Consider the following 17955-nt stretch of genomic DNA (forward strand, 5'->3'; position numbering starts at 1 on the left):
CCTTGAATTCCTAGTCATGTAACATCCTTCTGTGCGCTGAACAGAGAGCAGAAGGAAAATAATGAATGAAAGGTCTCAACGACTGCACGCAGGCAGGACTGATGTTACATGACTAGAATCCCTGGAATTATTCAGAGTTTCATAGATTAAGGCAAGACGGGACCACTGGTAGTCTGAGCGTCTCCATCACATCGGCCAGAGAATTTCACCCAGGATGGGGCAGAATAGGATAGGCTGGCTCTTTTGTGAGAGATGAAGTTTTCACTTCCTTGTCCTGGCCAAGTTGCCGTTTGGCTGATCACATTTTGCCTGGCTGAAATTCCCTCTGCAGCTTCTACTGGACTCGGTGTTCTTCGCTTCCACTCCAAATCTGCTGTACAGGGTTGCTGTGTGCTGCCAGGCCGCTGTTGTATTCATCTCAAGAGTGGGACAGAACAAATCATTTGCCTTGAGTCACGCAGTCAATGAATGCAGGACGCTCCTGCGGCTTGTGAAGGATCAGTCAGCAGGGGGTGACTTCCTAAGATTTATTCAAGAAGTGGTTGCAGGTTTCCCCCAGGCAGCGCTGCTCAAGAGCTAGATGCATTTCTGATGGACGAGTCTGTCTGTCTGCAGTGTTGTGGTTGTGTTGGTCCCCGAATATTAGAGAGACAAGGTGGGTGATATCTTTTATTCGATTGGACCAACTTCTGCTGGTGACAGATACAAACTTTCAAGCTACATAGAGCTCTCCTTCTGGTCTGGGAAAGGTACTCCCAGCATCACAGCTAAATACAAGTGGAACAGATTATTTAGCACAGGTAGTGAGCAGCACATATTCCAAGGAACCATTCAGGCCTGTTAACACCTCTGCAGTCACAGGACAAATAAGGGGAGGGGGGGTTAGTGAGTTACAGATTGTTGTAATAAGCCATAAATCCAGGGTCTCTGTTCAGTCCATGATGTTTAGTGTCTTGCAGACCTATGAATTTAAGCTCCCAGTCTCACCTTTTTGAAGGAATTGTGCAGGTTTCCTTTGAGGACGAGGACTGAGAGGTCAGCTATAGAGCGATCGCTTTGTGACAAGTGCTCACCCACAGGTGACAGGGTGTCTTTGTCTTTTATCATTTTTCAGTGTGAGTTCACTGGCGAGCCTAGCGGTTGTCTGGTTTCACCCATGTATTGTTATTGGGGCATTTAGTGCACTGGAGGAGGTACCCCCCATGTTGGGATAGTCATGTGTAGGACCCCTGGCTCTTGAAAGGTGTGTTGGGGTGGAAGTTGATCATTGTAGCAGTAGCGATCTGGGGGGAGGGATAGCTCAGTGGTTTGAGCATTGGCCTGCTAAACCCAGGGCTGTGAGTTCAATCCTTGAGGGTGCCATTTAGGGGATCTGGGGCAAAAATTGGTTATTGGTCCTGTTTTGAGCAGGGGGTTGGACTAGATGACCTCCTGAGGTCCCTTCCAACCCTGATAGTCTATGATATCTCTGCAGGTTTTGCATCTGTTGTTCTGGCAGGGTCAAGTGCCACTCTTGAGTAGGTGTGTCCTGGTCTGTCGGGAGCTTGCTTTTTAGCTTGAAAGTTTGCCTCTCTCATCAACACAAGTTGGTCCACTAAAAGATATTACCTCATCCACTCTGTCTGTATAGCCATTACGCTTGGGAGTAGCCCCACTGGAGAATTCTTGTAAGTACTGCCCCAGGGTTGTATAAGTCTGCGGCTATGGATGATTATTGTGCTGAATCCAGAGTAGTTTTGTTCCATCTCTATTCAGGCCTGGCCCGTTGCAATGGGTGGGAGTTTCGTCTGCTAAGGACTGAATAAGAACTCTAGGCTTTAGTCCTGACCTTGCAAAGTGCTCTGGGTTCCCTGGGAATGAAAGGTGCTGCAATAATATCATCAATGTTTTAGCTACAAATTAGGCAACCCCTGAGGCACTGGTTGTCCAAGGAGGATGCATGAAATATTAGGGCAATGGGGACAGTAATTAATAATCCATATCCTCAGCTGGTGTAAATCAATCCGTGGAGCAATGCTGATTTACACCAGCTGGAGATCTAGCCTAGTATTTTGAATTTCACTTTGTATGGGAACTGCTCTCTGCCTCACTGGAAGCTGTGAAGCAGGATGGGGGCTCACTGTATTGGTTTATCAGCTAGTGCCTTTGATTACGTACTGAGTTGGCAGGAGGCAGGGGAGGGGTCTGGTTTTCCTCTTGCTCGCACTGGCGTGAATCTGGAGTGACGCTGCTGAAGTCGATGGAGTAAGGCTGGTGTGAAAGGGTTGTGAGAGAAGACCCTGGGACTTGGTCTCTAGGCATGCGTTCTAGGCACGAGAACTTAACAGAGTCAAGGCACAAGAACTTAACAGAGTCAAGGCACAACTCAGGCCAGAAAGCGAAGGTGTCGTCAGACGTCACCGGTGTGGTGCTCTGCTCTGTTCAGTGTTGATAACAGTTGGCTGCGTGCGTGGGTTCCCTCTGTGTGCTGCCCAGTCTCTGCGCAGATCGCTGACACAGCAGACCCTGAGAGAACCCCCAATGACCCGGCCAGGTTTATTGTCAAATGAAGCACAGTAAGAGTTTCCCGCAGACCCTACAGGACATACGACGAATATGTGCTCCCTGACAGTGGACCGGCTCAGTCCGTGGCGGGATTCTCCACTGTCCTCTAAGCCAGACAAAGACAACGCTTCAGGGGGGACACTTTTATACACAGGTACAAACAAGTTACACATTACTCCTGACGCACTGAGGTCCACCCCGCTACGTGCTAGGGTGCCGCCTCTCATCTTGTCCATGTTGGTTCGAACAAAACACTGCTATCCATCATATTACCCTCCTGCCCCTGTCTTTAGGGTGGGTCAGCCTGTTCCTTGTTATCTCTGTGGAATGTGCTCGTACTGGACTGTTCTGGTACCATCCTGGCCCATGCTTATATTACTAGGGCTTAGTACCCTTTAGGTATGTGTATACTTTCAGCATCAGGCAGCTTCTGTGAGCAGGGCCTGCCTCTGGCTCACAGCTTAACTTTGCTTTATGTTAGCAAAGTCCTGACCACGACTTTAGTTCAGGTTTTAGGTCTCATACCGGGCCTCTGATACAAGGGTTTATGTTGCAGGGCCTCATCTTACCACATTCCCATACTTTTTGTCTTTTTATGGGGAGGCTGTTTACCCATCGTCCTGGAAACACATAATGCATGGACTAAAGATAACCCAGTGGGCTAAACAATGTTATGTGGTTACCTTATTTTACCATCCGTACATTCATGCCCCGTCTGTCCCTTAGTCTGCACATTCCCTCGTACGACTGAGACGGTTTTTATTATCCAATTATATTTAGTCCCTCATGGTGGGCCTGGAAATGTTAGGCCCGAGACCTCGCCTGAGGAAGGTAGTTTTATAATTGAGTCTTAGGGGCCCTCCCAGATAATTAATATATGTAAGTAATATGGATATGGGATATATATTTGTAGTGTAAATGGGCATATATGTATAGTATGTATGTCTACATATAACAGCACTTTATATCCAAGCATAACAATCCTTTTCCAATCTGGTGGTGCAGTTTGGCCCTTGTGGTACTGCAGATAGCAACCCACTTTTATGAGGGCAGTTACAGTTACCATCTGTATCATTATTAGCAGTAGGCGGAGTGTTTTGAAATACTGGGCTAGGGATTGTGATAAGGTGTCCCGCAGTGCTATGTATATGAGAAGTAAAACAGAAATTTGGAGCAGCGAAACCACCACTGAGGCCTATATATATATTGTAAATAGTTGTATTGTAAATATATTGCAAATAGTTACTACCCAGTACTGTCCATCCATGTTATAGATTACCCTTACTGCTGGTTGTCACCCTCTGGTAAGCTTCACTGGGCAGGAAACAGACGTGGCGAGCTTCTCTGTTCCATTGGTTGAACTGCTCTGTGATTTAGTTGACCTAGATCCAGTTGTTTCTTATGGCTGCTGTCTTCCAGATAACCTACTGAATGGACAGTAACCAATTTATCAAATATTGCTGTGTCAGGATTCAATATTGGCAACCAGACACTGAACAAGATTGTTTTGAATAACGTGCCTTAGTTAGGATGCAGTGTCAGTAACCCAAATTATGACTGTTTACCCAATTTGTAGTTACTGTGTAACTTAATTTCTTAACCAGTTTGTTTTTTCCTTGCCTTCATGTTGTTTTCTGCCATTTCTTTGTTGATTTTTACCTGTGTGTTGGTTAAACAGTTTAGTAATGTTATGCACATTATAAATGATATAGAGCAATAATACAGAAATGCAACAATAACACAACACTACAACAATAATACAGTAATACCAGGGCCGCCCGGGGATGGGGGCAATTTGCCCCAGGCCCCGGGCCCCACAGGGGCCCCCAGGAGAGTTCTCAGGGGTCCTCGGGAGAATTTTCGGCGGTGTTTTGGCGGCGGGTCCTTCAGTGCCGCTGAACACACCTGGAGTGAAGGACCCGCTGCTGCTTCTTCTGCTCGGGGTCTTCGGCAGCAATTCGGCAGCGGGGGTCCTTCCGTTCCGTGTCTTTGGAGAAGTGCCCCGAAGACCCGGAGCGGAAGGACTCCCGCCGCCGAAGACCCCAGGCTCCCAGAATCCTCTGGGGGCCCCTGAGTAATAAAGCAATAATAGCGGCTTTTACACAGTAGCCAAATTCAAATGAACTGACTGATTTCCAGCTGATGGCCAACTTGCTTGTTCATATATGGTAGATTGAAGTGTATTTGACCAGTCTCTTATTTATAAAGCACTTCATTTTTCTTTTCTTGATACTTGGGGGGTTTCTTCACTGTATACTGATATAAGCTGGTGTTTTTGTGGTGTGATATCTTCTGGTGTCTTTGGTGTGGTATGTTCTGGTGTCTTTGGTCTGTGGGATGTAACCTTAAGCAGCTAGTTAGTTAACATAATGAAGTTTTTTGTTTGTTTGACATCTCTTCTTGTTTTCAGTCATCCAAATTTAATACACTGATGAACGTAGTTTGTTTACGATGTGATGGGGACCAAGTCTTTTATAACACAAGCTATACTTTTGCAATTGTTGTATAGACATTGATTTTCATTTGCAGTGCATTACTAATATTTTATACTAAATAAAATGCTTAACCACTAAAATAGATGCTCACAGTCTTCTGTGAGAAGGTGTATTGCTTTCCCTTGCTGAGCACTCTGTTTTAGCAAAAGAGTTAATAACAGATTTTTTACCAAGCTTTTTAGATTTAATTTACTTGTGATACCAATTCCACTTTTGTTAACTGTTTAGAAGCACAAACTTTAACAACCACTACTTCCCTTTAACATACTATAAAAGAAAATAAAAATTAAACCAAAATAAATTTTAAATACAGGTCTATGCAAATACTTTGAGGGTACTGTACTTTTAGGATGCTTGAGAGACAATGGTGGAAACCTGTTGAAAAGGTGGAAACCTGTTGAAATTATTTGGTTAGCTGTGTGCATAAATTGTTATTTTAAAACATTTTTGTTATGACAGTCTTATAACTATATTCAAAAGTGCAAACAAGTTTATAAAAAGCCCAAACAAGAAATTGACATTTTGTTAATATTACCTTAATCTTAAAGTTGAGATTTTCCCACCTTTTTATTTCTTTGAATAAAAAGAAAAAAACAAAACTGTGATTAATAAAAGAGTATTCTTTTGGTTTGCGATAGCATTATTTGTTGAGACAGAAATATATGTACTTATATTTATAACTGAGACCTTGTTGAACTTTGAAAAAAACCCGGTATTAATAATATTACGATGGTTATACTCCAACCATAATATTAAAATAGTGTGGTACCAAATGGATGGTGGGAGTGCCCTTTTTTGCTGCAGGTGACTGTTTTTGGGCAACTCCATGCGTTAACGCATCAATTCTAGATGTTAACCTGCTTCATTTCGGTTTTTTTCTTTGAAATTCTTTTTTATTCATTCCCCTGCAATCGAGTCGCACTCCTGTCTCCTAATGTGCTCTGTGAACTGTTCCATTTTTTCCTTCATCGGATTTACCAATTCAGTGACAGTATTGTGTGCTACTCTTTCCTTCTGTGCACTTACTTCTCCCATTCTGACAGGCACCAGTCTAGGTCTCAGTTTAAGTTTAACCGGAACTTGGCTTTTATTATAAGGTGGTGGGTGCAATGCAGTGGACTCCGTTTCCTCTTTTAATTTTGGTAGGGCTGCCTTTTTCCATTTCTGTCCCCATTCTTCAGGCACAGGGGAGCTACCTGAAGCCTACTGTTGATCACAGATCTCTATAACAGGGGACGGCCCATCTCTTTTTTGTAGGTGTTAGGATATAGATATTCAGGCCTGTCTGTAAAGGCCTATACTCTAAGAATTTAGGTGTATTCTTATCACTTGGCTAGTGATAGAGGTATAAAAGAAAGAATCAAAACCACTGTCTGCCAGTGTAAGGGCCTTCTCTTACTGTGACAGTTTGTGGCCCTGTGCTTAGGCTCAGGCCTTTGGCTAAGCAGCAGAGGCAGCCATAAGCTGGGAAGCGACCGGTCCCCTCCTCACATTCCAAACTAGTCACATTGAAAGAAGGTGCTATTCGGCTGGCATCCTGTCTGGCAAGAACTCACTTATCAATAGCTGGGATGTGAAATCCTCACTTCTGTGTTGTCTTGTCATTGTAGTTCCCACTTTGCTATTGTTTGTCTGTATAATCTCTGTCTGGTTCTGTGATTGTTCCTGTCTGCTGTATAATTAATTTTGCTGGGTGTAAACTAATTAAGGTGGTGGGATATAATTGGTTACATAATCATGTTATAATATGTTAGGATTGGTTAGTTAAATTTCAGGAAAATGATTGGTTAAGGTATAGCTAAGCAGAACTCAAGTTTTACTATATAATCTGTAGTCAGTGAGGAAGTGACTGGGGGTGGGTGGGGGTGGGCATGGGCATGTGGGCGTGGGAAATGGGAGCAGGGAATGGGGGTAAGAAAATTGGAATCATGTTTTGCTAAAGGGGGAAATGGGAACAGGGAATGGGGGTAAGAAAATTGGAATCATGTTTTGCTAAAGGGGGAAATGGGAACAGGGAACGGGAGTAAGGAAGTTGGAATCATGTTTTGCTAAGGGTAGGAATGGGAACAGGGACACAGGTGTAAGGCTCTGTGGTGTCAGAGCTGGGAAGGAGGACACTAAGGAAGGAAACTGGAATCAAGCTTGCTGGAAGTTCACCCCAATAAACATCGAATTGTTTGCACCTTTGGACTTCGGGTATTGTTGCTCTGTGTTCCTGCGAGAAGGACCAGGGCAATAAGTGGGTGAAGGAATAAGCCCCCTAACAGTAGGTTTCTTACAGCTGGTTTTATTCTGTTCCTGTGCTTGCTGTCTGTGGGCTACTTGCCACCCCACAAGGAGAGTGAGAGCAGGCCAGGGCTTTGTAGCATCCTCTGGATTCTTTTAATACTTTCTTTGTTTCTGTTACTTGCCCCGCCAATTTTGTGGCATGTTGGTCTTAACCATTTAACAGCCATGGTTATAGTTTGCAATATTCTACATTGCAAGGCTGCAGTTTCTGCCCTAGCCTTACAAATTTCATTCCATGTTTCTTCTCCACTATATTTTTTAAATTCATATGGACCTCTTTTGCTAGCAACGCAGGGGGTCCACGAGTTATCAAACTCTGTGGGGAGTGAAAGGGAGGGGATAAGGGGGTTCCGTAGCTCGTGGCTTTCTGTCATGTTAGATTGTGATTCCTACAGCGGACAGCTCACTTACTCACCAGATCAGCGGTCGGGGTCACCAATGTTGTCAGATGTCACCGGTGTGGTGCTCTGCTCTGTTCAATGTTGATAACAGTTGGCTATGTCCGTGTGTTCCCTCTGTGTGCTGCCCCAGCTCTGTGCAGATCGCTGGCACAGCAGGCCCCGAGAGAATCCCCAATGACCACAGACTCTGATAAGGTACGAAGGCACCCAGCCAGGTTTATTGTCAAACGAAGCACAGTACTAGTTTCCTGCAGACACTACAGGACATACGACAAATATGTGCCCCCTGACAATGGACCAGCTCAGTCCGTGGCGGGATTCTCCACTGCCCTCTAGGACAGACAAAGACACCGCCCCAGGGGTACACTTTTATACACAGGTGTTATACCAATAAAATAAAAACCAGCAGGATCTTATTAAAGGGGATAAGGCAAAATGCCACATTTATTGTGACACAATTTGATTTATGACCAGTAACTAATATCTACGACCTATGTATACACACACACGCATGCACGTCAAATGTTCTGTAGCTGCTGGATAGTTACCAGTCCTGAATGTAGCTTGAGTTCATGGCTTGGGTTTGTAACTTGTGGCGGCTAACTGGCCAGGAAAGCCGGGCACAAGGAAGGGCTGGGTCTCTGTCGGGCACGCACCGATGCCCTTCCATGTTGGCAGCAGAATGTTACCCTCCAAAATCTTCCATCTCATCCATCCTTTTTTGTAGGCTTTAGTTTGAATTCAGAGTCTATAGGTCTTGCTGTGTCAGGCTGCCTCTGGATTTGGTGTGATTGGTCACCCATCAATTGCAGACATGACTTTCAGCCTAGGACCTGGCTTTAATGTTTCTTCAGTTGTACTTTTGTTCTTTTCTTTTTAGGGTGGCCTCTTCTTGCTTTGTCAGGGCTGTTGTCTGCATCTGCTGCCGTTGGTGTTTACACTTTATTTCATCAGGACAGGCTGGGGCTGGAGGTTGATTCTACCATTCATACTTACCTCATTCACACATCTAAACCAAACTAATAAGATTACAGCAGGGTTTTGCAAAAATGAAGGTTGCAGCAAGCTTTTACAAAATGGAGTGAGCATTTTAAAATTGAGTTGGGGACAAGTTAAAATGGAGTTTGAGTTACAATATGGACAAGGGTAAGGAATGGCAAACAGTGAACAGAAGTTACAATATAGACAAGTATAATGAATGACAAACAGTGAGCAGAAGTTACAGTGTTGAAACAGTGTACGTTTCAGCGATTTAAGCAGCAATTGGATTGAAATGAAACTCAATTAGCCAGTTATTGGGGTAACCGGTTTTATGAATGAATGTTGTTTCATTCATAAAACTTTGCTTATGAAGTTATATTAATAAAGTGAACAATTAAAAACAATTTCATCGATCCGTTCTACACAGGTACAAACAGGTTACACATGACTCCGATGTACAGAGGTGCAACCCCTCTACGTGTTAGGGTGCTGCCTCTCATCTTGCACATGTTGGTTCAAACAAAACAACTCTCTCCACCACAGAATCATAGAACATCAGGGTTGGAAGAGACGTCAGGAGGTCATCTAGTCCAACCCCCTGCTCAAACCAGGATCAAGCCCAACTAAATCATCCCAGCCAAGCTTTGTCAAGCCGGGCCTTAAAAACCTCTAAGGATGGAGATTCCACCACCTCCCTAGGTAACCCGTTCCAGTGCCTCACCACCCTCCTAGTGAAATAGTTTTTCCTAATATCCAACCTAGACCTCCCCCACTGCAACTTGACACCATTGATCCTTGTTCTGACATCTGCCACCACTGAGAACAGTCGAGATCCATCCTCTTTGGAACCCCCTTTTAGGTAGTTGAAGACTGCCATCAAATCCCCACTCATTCTTCTCTTCTGCAGACTAAATCACCCCAGTTCCCTCAGCCTCTCCTCGTAAAAGTCATGTGCCCCAGCCCTCTAATCATTTTCATTGCCCTCCGCTGGACTCTCTCCAATTTGTCCACATCCCTTCTGTAGTATTACCCTCCTGCCCCCGTCTTTAGGATGGGTCAGCCTGTTCCTTGTTTTCTCTGTGAAATGTGCTCGTACCGAACTGTTCTGGTACCATCCTGGCACGTGTTTATATTACTAGTGCTTAGTACCTTTTAGGTATATGTACATTTGCAACATCAGCCTTCTTCTTGCCAGCTTCTGTGAGCAGGGCCTGCCTCTGGCTCACAGTTTAACTTTGCTTTATGTTAGCAAAGTCTTGACCATTACTTTAGTTCAGGCCTTAGGCGTCATACCAGGCCTCGGATACGAAGACTTATGTTTCAGGACCTCATCTTACTACAGAAGGCATCAGAAAAATAACAGGGTGAGCTGCTTGGGACACTGGCTGAGCCTACGGGGCTTCAATTGTTTGGGACAGGCCAGTTCCTGAGGGGGTGTGGTTGCAGAAGGAGGGTAGCGGTAGCAGGGGGGTGGAATGCAGCAGGTTCTTCTCCAGCCGATCCTTCCACCTCTGTCCCCCCTCACGCTTTTCTCAGCTGGCCCCACTGTGGCTGGGATGGGAGGAGTGGAACTGGGGCAGAGACGAAAGCTACTATGTCACCTTTAGAAGGAGAGGGAAGGCCCAATTAGCTGGCCCTTTGCCCAGGGAGGAGCACACTGAGTCCCCCCCATCCCAGGCAGCTCTGAGTCCCGTGCACACAGAGCCCTGGGCTGGGTTGCAGGTGGGGCACCCCTTCAGCCATGGGGTTTATAGGTCACAACATTGATTTGGGCTGTTTTCTGCCCTACAGAGGCCTGGCACTCCATGAGTGCCGTTGTGCCCTCATCTCGTTATCCTCTGAGCATTGCCATGATGTACATTGCCACTTCTAGTGAATTGCTGTGGGTAACATGGCGTTAGCATCCCCTAGAAAGTGCTACGCTGGGCATTGTGCTCTGCCGGGGCTGGGCACCCTGTGGATCTGCTGTGGTGGGTACTGGCTCCCTCTGGGCCCTGCTTTGCTAGGCAGTGCAATATCTTGGGGCAAGGCATCGTTGTGATTGATTGGCACCATCACTCCATTCCCGAGCAGCACCAAGCTGGGCATAGCCACCCTATGGATCTGCGGGGAGGGGGGGGGGGGGGCTGGCCCGCTGTAGCCACTCCTCTGCTACGCATTGCAATCCCTCGGGCTAGGCACTGGGATAAGTGACAGGCGTCATCATTCCAACGTTGGCCTTTAGCCATCACCATGCTAAACACCGACACTCACCGGCCATCGGGGTGGGAGGGATAGCTCAGTGGTTTGAGCATTGGCCTGCTAAACCCAGAGTTGTGAGTTCAATCCTTGAGGAGGCCATTTAGGGATCTGGGGCAACTATGGGGGATTAGTCCTGCTTTGAGCAGGGGGTTGGACTAGATGACCTCCTGAGGTCCCTTCCAACCCTGATATTGTATGCTTCTATGATTCTATCACCATCCCAAGTGGACGAGTAGCAGCCTCAGTCACATGTCGGTCTGGCCGGGTCAGTTCTGAGTAGCCCAGAGGAGGTATCTGCAGGCCTCCAACTGCAGGGGAATGAACAAACAAACACAAACACTTGCCCTGTCCTGACATCTAGTGTGTGTTAGCAAATAGTCTTCACCCCCCACCCGCCGCTGTTTATCCAGGCAATCTGTAGCCATGCCCTCTTTTCAAAGCTTTCCTCTGCTTGGATGACTCCAGGCCTGCTTCCAAAAGAAAGGCCTCTTGTGTAGAAATGTGTCTAATTAGCACCAGCCCTCAGGCGGCTCATGAAGTGAGAAGCAAAATGCAAGAGGAGCCTCTTTCTTCCCTCTCTTTTGTGTGTGTGTGTGCTGTGGGGAAGCGAATCTCTCCCAGTGAGAGGCTGCTTGTCTAACTGCACAAGGAGGCAGGATTTCAGCTGGGCAGAAACAGAATTTTCTTTCAAACATCCACTTTTATTCCCTGTGTAAACAGAATACCTCGAAAATTGGAGACGCTGTCAGATCCAGGCAGTCCCACAATAATAATGCCTAGCTCTTATATAGCAGTTTTCATCCGTAGATCTCAAAGCCTTTTATAAAGGACGTCAGTGTCATTATCCCCATTTTACACAGGGGGAAACTGAGTCATAAAAGGGGACGTAACTTGATTGCTGGGTGATCATTAGACTGCGGCAGAGTGGGGAATAAAATCCAGGTTTCACTAGTGCTCTATGCCTCTGGTTCTCAACCTTTCCAGACGACTGCGCCCCTTTCAGGAGTCTGATTTGTCTTGTGCACCTTCAAGTTTCACCTCACTTAATAACTATTTGCTTATAAAATCGGACAAAAATACAGAAATGTCACAGCATATAATTACTGAAAAATTGCTGACTTTCTCATTTTTAGCATATAATTATAAAACAAATCAATTGGAATATAAATATTGTCCTTACATTTCAGTGTATAGTTTATAAAACAGTATAAACAAGTCATTGTCTGTAAGAAATTTTAGTTTGTATTGACTTCACTAGTGCTTTTTATGTAGCCTGTTGTAAAACTAGGCAAATAGCTAGATGAGTTAATGTACCCCCTGGAAGACCTCTGCACACCCCCAGGGGGTACATGTACCCCTGATTGAGAACCACTGCTCTGCGCAGATGGGTACACTGCACAAAACAGAGGCTTTTGTCTCATCAAGGATACAGTTCTAGGCTGTCTCTGAAGAGGAACCATGGGATTTTTAAACACTTGAGAGTCAGTGCTGTAGAATCATAGAATAATAGAATATCGGGGTTGGAAGGGACCTCAAGAGGTCATCTAGTCCAACCCCCTGCTCAAAGCAGGACCAATCCCCAACTAAATCATCTAAAGAGAAAGCGGTCAAGAAATTTGGTGGTAGGGCTGGGGGCGGGGTCAGAATATTTAATGTCATGAAACACTGCAAAATAAATGAACAAGTTTTGTTTTGTTTGCAAGTTTTTTGTAACATTTTTCAACAAAATTTGAAATGAAACAAAATGTACATTTCTTTTAGGGGGAACCCCCCCACACACCCACACATTTAAAGGTTTTTGTGTCCCTCCCGCCATGTTTATCCCTTTTAGTTTTATTCCTCTCTTCCCTCTCTTCCGGGGTTGAAAAAGTAAAATTGGGAGAATAAGGGGTGGGAGAACCCATAAAATGAAAACCTTAAAAATGCCCCCCAAAATTAAATGATTTTCCTTTTGAAACTTTTAATTGGAAATAGTTCTCTTTTTTTAACCGAAATGAAAATTCACTGTGAAAAATTTAATTTTGGTTAAAAAGCCATTTTTCGTCAAAGTAAGTCTGATGAAAAATGTTCATGCAGATTAGTGGAAATTCTAAAATGCCAGCAGCTGATTGTTCACAATACTTGACAAAGGGACAATGAATAATCTAAATTCACTGGGAGGTTGCAAAATGGACTCACAAGCTCTGGTTTGGGACCTGAGAGGCCTGGATTCTGGAACCAGTCTACCACTGACTCACTGTGTGAAGTCACATCCCCTATCTGTGCCTCAGTTTCCCACCTGTAAAGTGGGCATACCAAAACTTCACTCTCAGCTGTTGTGACATTTAATATGCTATTCCCAGCAGGACAGTGGGGTGGGAGGAGGTATTGTTTCATGATCTCTGTGTGTATATAATGTCTGCTGCAGTTTCCACGGTATGCATCCGATGAAGTGAGCTGTAGCTCACGAAAGCTCATGCTCAAATAAATTGGTTAGTCTCTAAGGTGCCACAAGTACTCCTTTTCTTTTTGCGAATACAGACTAACACGGCTGTTACTCTGAAACCAGAGAAAATAAGATTTCCCCAAATCTCTGAACTGTATTCAGTGAAAACTGGCAGTTTCTCTTATCTGCTGGATCAGAGGCCATGGGTTGCCGTGGAAAGAATTATGAAATCATAAATCAAACTGCAAAGCAAGATTTAATCTGTTGAAATTTATTACATCTTCTCTGGTACGTTTCCTGCTATTTTAGCCATTTTCCACTTCCTGTCCACAGACGGACTGATTGAAAATAGTATCGGGGGTAGCTGTGTTAGTCTGTATCCACAAAAACAACAAGGAGTCCGGTGGCACCTTAAAGACTGACAGATTTATTTGAGCATAAGCTTTCCCAGACTTCAAAGAGAAACAGCAGAGCTCAAATTCATTTGCAAATTTAACACCATTAATTTGGGCTTGATCTGGGAGTGGCTGGCTCATTACAGAAGCAGTTTTGCCTCTCCTGGAATTGACACCTCTTCATCTATTGTTGGGAGTGGACTACATCCATCCTTGTCCAATTGGCCCTGTCAGCACTGGTTCTCCACTTGTGAGGTAACTCCCTTCTCTTCACATGTCAGTATATTTATGTCTGCATCTGTAACTTTCACTCCATGCATCTGAAGAAGTGGGGTTTTTACCCACGAAAGCTTATGCTCAAATAAATCTGTTAGTCTTTAAGGTGCCACCGGACTCCTTGTTGTGATTGAACAAAGACATGCTATACGTCACATCTCTGACATCCTTACCTTAAATAAAATCTCCACAAGCCCTTCCTCACAGAACCATAGGTTGTAAAGCCTGAAGGAAACTTGCTGAGCAGCTGGTCCGATGTGCTGCACCAGAGCATAAGAGTTGCTGGACTAGATTAAACCAGGATCCTCATCCCAGATCCTGTCTCTGACAGTGGCCAGCATGGGCTGCTTCAGAGAAAGGTACAAGGGACAGTGAGGGGATAACCTGCCCTCAGGGAAAGTTTCCTCATATCACCTGACAATGGTTGGCTTATGCCCTGAAGCAGGAGGTTTTATATCCCTTCCAGAACCATTGTAACTCTGGTAGTTCTCATTACCCAGTCAAATGCAGGCCGTAGAATTTCACCCAGCAATTCTTGCATTGAGTCCAATGGCTTGTGGTTGAACTACCATGCGCCTTTTAGAAATCAAGGCCCGTTTTATTTTAAAGACTGTGAATGATGGAGGATTTACAATGGCCCTTGTACTGGTTGACTTGACAGGGAGCTTGGTCTTACTTGCGACACTGCTCGGGTGCTGCAAAATTGCAAGTCACCTTTGTAGAGCCATGAAACAAAATGGTTTTTAAAATGTCCAATGTAACATAAACTAAACTGTACAGAGAATACCCAGCTTTTCCATAACTCTCCAGCTAAAAGCTGAGGGGAAAGGATGTCCCAGTGGTTAGGGCACTAGCAAAAGACTTGGAAGACCTGGATTCAATTCCCTGCTCTGCTATTGACTTTCCATGTGACCTCGGCCAAGTCACTTAGTTTCTCTGTGCCTCAGTTTCCCATATCTACAATGGGGATAACAGCGCTGCCCTTTCTTACAGGGGTGTTGCATGGATGAATACATTAATGACGGGTAGGTGCTCAGATACTATGCTGTCAGTGGCTACATAAGCCAGGCAGAGGATTGCTGGGAAAACGGGTTTGATCCATCTCCTGCTGAAGTCAGTGGGAATCTTTCTACTGACTTTAATGGATGTTGGCTGGGCCCCACCTGATCTCTGCATGCTGACACTCTGTAGCTAAGGAATCAAATACATGTAGATGCTTAAAGTGCTCTATAATTCTTTTTAAACTACACTTGGTGCTTGGGAAAGAGGCCAGACTGACAGCCAGGGAGACAGAATGCATCCGATGAAGTGAGCTGTAGCTCACGAAAGCTTATGCTCAAATAAATTGGTTAGTCTCTAAGGTGCCACAAGTCCTCCTTTTCTTTTTGCGAATACAGACTAACACGGCTGTTACTCTGAAATCTCTCTGGGTCTGATCCAAAGCCCATTGAAGTCAAGGGGAACCTTTCCACTGATTTCAGTGGGCTCTGGAATAAGCCCTTTATCTGCTGAACTGCTACAGCGTGAGGGGCAGTAGGGCATGTCCTGCCAATGAGCCTCAGTCCTGACCTGGAGAGAGGCCCTCTAAAGGTGAAAGGGGAGTTCAGTCTATATCGCTATTCATCCCTTCGCTTCCTTAGCAGAACGCTCACCAAGGGGGGGGCCGGTTAATATCAGTGTCAGTGGATATTTCTGAAATATGGATTCCTGTTCACAGGGGACCGACTGAGCCCAGCATCAATCCATTTCCCACAGGCCATTGGAGAGTCATGAGCTGGGAACTGCCATTGGAGAGTCATGAGCTGTAGATTTTGCTCGCTACCAATCTGGGCCTCTGGCCTGTCATCTGATCCTCATGAGTAGAGCCTGATGTGCATGTAGAATCCCTCTGAAGTCAGTGCAACTCCAGGTGATACAAGAGTCTGTCCGCGTGGATCTGATTGCAGGGTTTGGGCCCTGGGCTGGATCAGCGCCAGTAATCTAGAGGCAAAACGGTGCATGCTTGTTCACCAGGCCCCTGAGTTGTGTAATCTTCACAGCAAACTATGCAAAATGTCACAAAACACAGACAAAAAATCTAATGGGCTAGGCAGTTCTTTTACATGCTCGGGGAAGCAGAGCTATAAAACGCATCTGTTGTCAGACAAAGCTGCAGTTACAAGTCAGTGGGAAGGCAATGCTAAAAAAACAAAGCACATGGTAAAAATGAGAAATCTGATGTGCCTAAGAGTCAATATATTGACAAACCTGTAATATCCGAAGCTCGGCAATAGCTAAAACCTTTCCAATGGCTATCAGAGAACAGAGCAGATGCATTAAAACATCAAAATAAGCAGATAATTTGTTCGGTAGACTCTGAAGCAAGGAAAGCATACAAATGTTTACCTAAAACACTTGTAAACGGAGGAACCAGTGGTGATAAAGTGCTGTTTGGTCTTAAGAAGCAAATAGAATTCTATTTCCATTTTTCTATGCAAGTGGATAAAATTGCTTGGGGCAAATCGGACCTTTTTCATGAGCACTGAGATAGGACGTTCACAAATCAATATTTTGATAGCCTGTGGCTTAAGCGGACGCCAGCCACCGCAGAGATACAGACTTCTACATGTTTCAGAGTAACAGCCATGTTAGTCTGTATTCGCAAAAAGAAAAGGAGTACTTGTGGCGCCTTAGAGACTAACCAATTTATTTGAGCATGAGCTTTCGTGAGCTACAGTGAGCTGTAGCTCACGAAAGCTCATGCTCAAATAAATTGGTTAGTCTCTAAGGTGCCACAAGTACTCCTAGACTTCTACATGGAGCCAGTAGGATGGGATATCTTACTGCTGGTTCTTCCAGGGCCTTTGGTCTTGTGATAAATGCCTCCACTTTGGACATTTATTACAGTGAATTCTACTTAGAGGTGAACTGGTGAGTGAAACTGGAAAACAACTAGGCTTGGAAGGATTCGATTTTTATCAGTAAATGTTGGTACATGTTGATTTCACCGAACACACATGAACAGGTGAAAAATAGTTCCATCAATGATCATCAAAATTTATAGATAGGCAAAGTAATAAAAATGCTGCTCGGGAACGCAGAGTCAAAATCCAGTGAGTAGACTTTAGAAGGAGCCCTGTTACAGATAGACTAGGGAATGAACAGCAAAAACAGGTACGACTTGTTGATTTAAGGATATTCACTTTGTGTATTTTGCCAAGCACTGCTGACAATTTCTGTTGTCACGGTTTATAAAGAGTTAACTTTTTGAACCTCATCATCTATGGTCATTAAATAAGTGCCTTCCTCCCCCCACACCCCCATAATTTTGCACAACTGGGAAAATTTACGTCACTAAAAAAACCTAAAAAAATGCTTAAAAATAGATATTGATATCCATCAAAATTATATATTAAAAAAACTGGAATTCTGACAAGCCTAAAAATAACAAACCGAGACCAGCAATATGTTTTGAATGTAACTGAGGTAAAGCTCATAAAGGAGTCAAAACTAACTTTCATTTTTACGTCTTCACAACCCAAGTACTTGCCCATTATTTATTATTTCTCTTACAGTAGCACTAGAAGGGCTGACTGGCTAAGCCCCACTATGCACTGCTAGGTACTCTGCAGACACACAGTGAGTCTTAAGAGTTTGAAATTTAAATGGACAAGATGGATAAAGGCTGGGAGAAACAAAATATTGGTATTCCCATTTTGCAGATGGGGACCTGAGGCACAAAGAGATGAAGGGACTCACCCAAGGTCACCCAGGGTGGCTGTGGCAGAGTCAGGAATTGAGGTTAGCTCTTCCGAGTGTGTGGTAAACTCAGACAAAACTTTCGGAAGGCTGGGTTTTGAGGGGACACTATCTGCTGTGTTGCCACATCTCGTGATTTTATCATGAGCCTCATGATAGTTGGTGAAAAG

The 17955-nt window shown here is 44.6% G+C and overlaps 1 long non-coding RNA gene across 1 annotated transcript; it reads right to left on the reverse strand.

Annotated features, from left to right (window-relative positions):
• Positions 1 to 3545: 3545 nt before the first annotated feature.
• LOC140916607 (uncharacterized) lies at positions 3546 to 7859 on the reverse strand. The gene is made up of 3 exons (XR_012160563.1): positions 7744 to 7859; positions 5575 to 5612; positions 3546 to 4203 (listed from the first exon to the last, which is right to left on the reverse strand). It is a non-coding gene; the product is annotated as an uncharacterized lncRNA (long non-coding RNA).
• Positions 7860 to 17955: the final 10096 nt, after the last annotated feature.

Source organism: Lepidochelys kempii, chromosome 8, assembly GCF_965140265.1.
Source record: "Lepidochelys kempii isolate rLepKem1 chromosome 8, rLepKem1.hap2, whole genome shotgun sequence".
Taxonomy (NCBI): Eukaryota; Metazoa; Chordata; order Testudines; family Cheloniidae; genus Lepidochelys; species Lepidochelys kempii.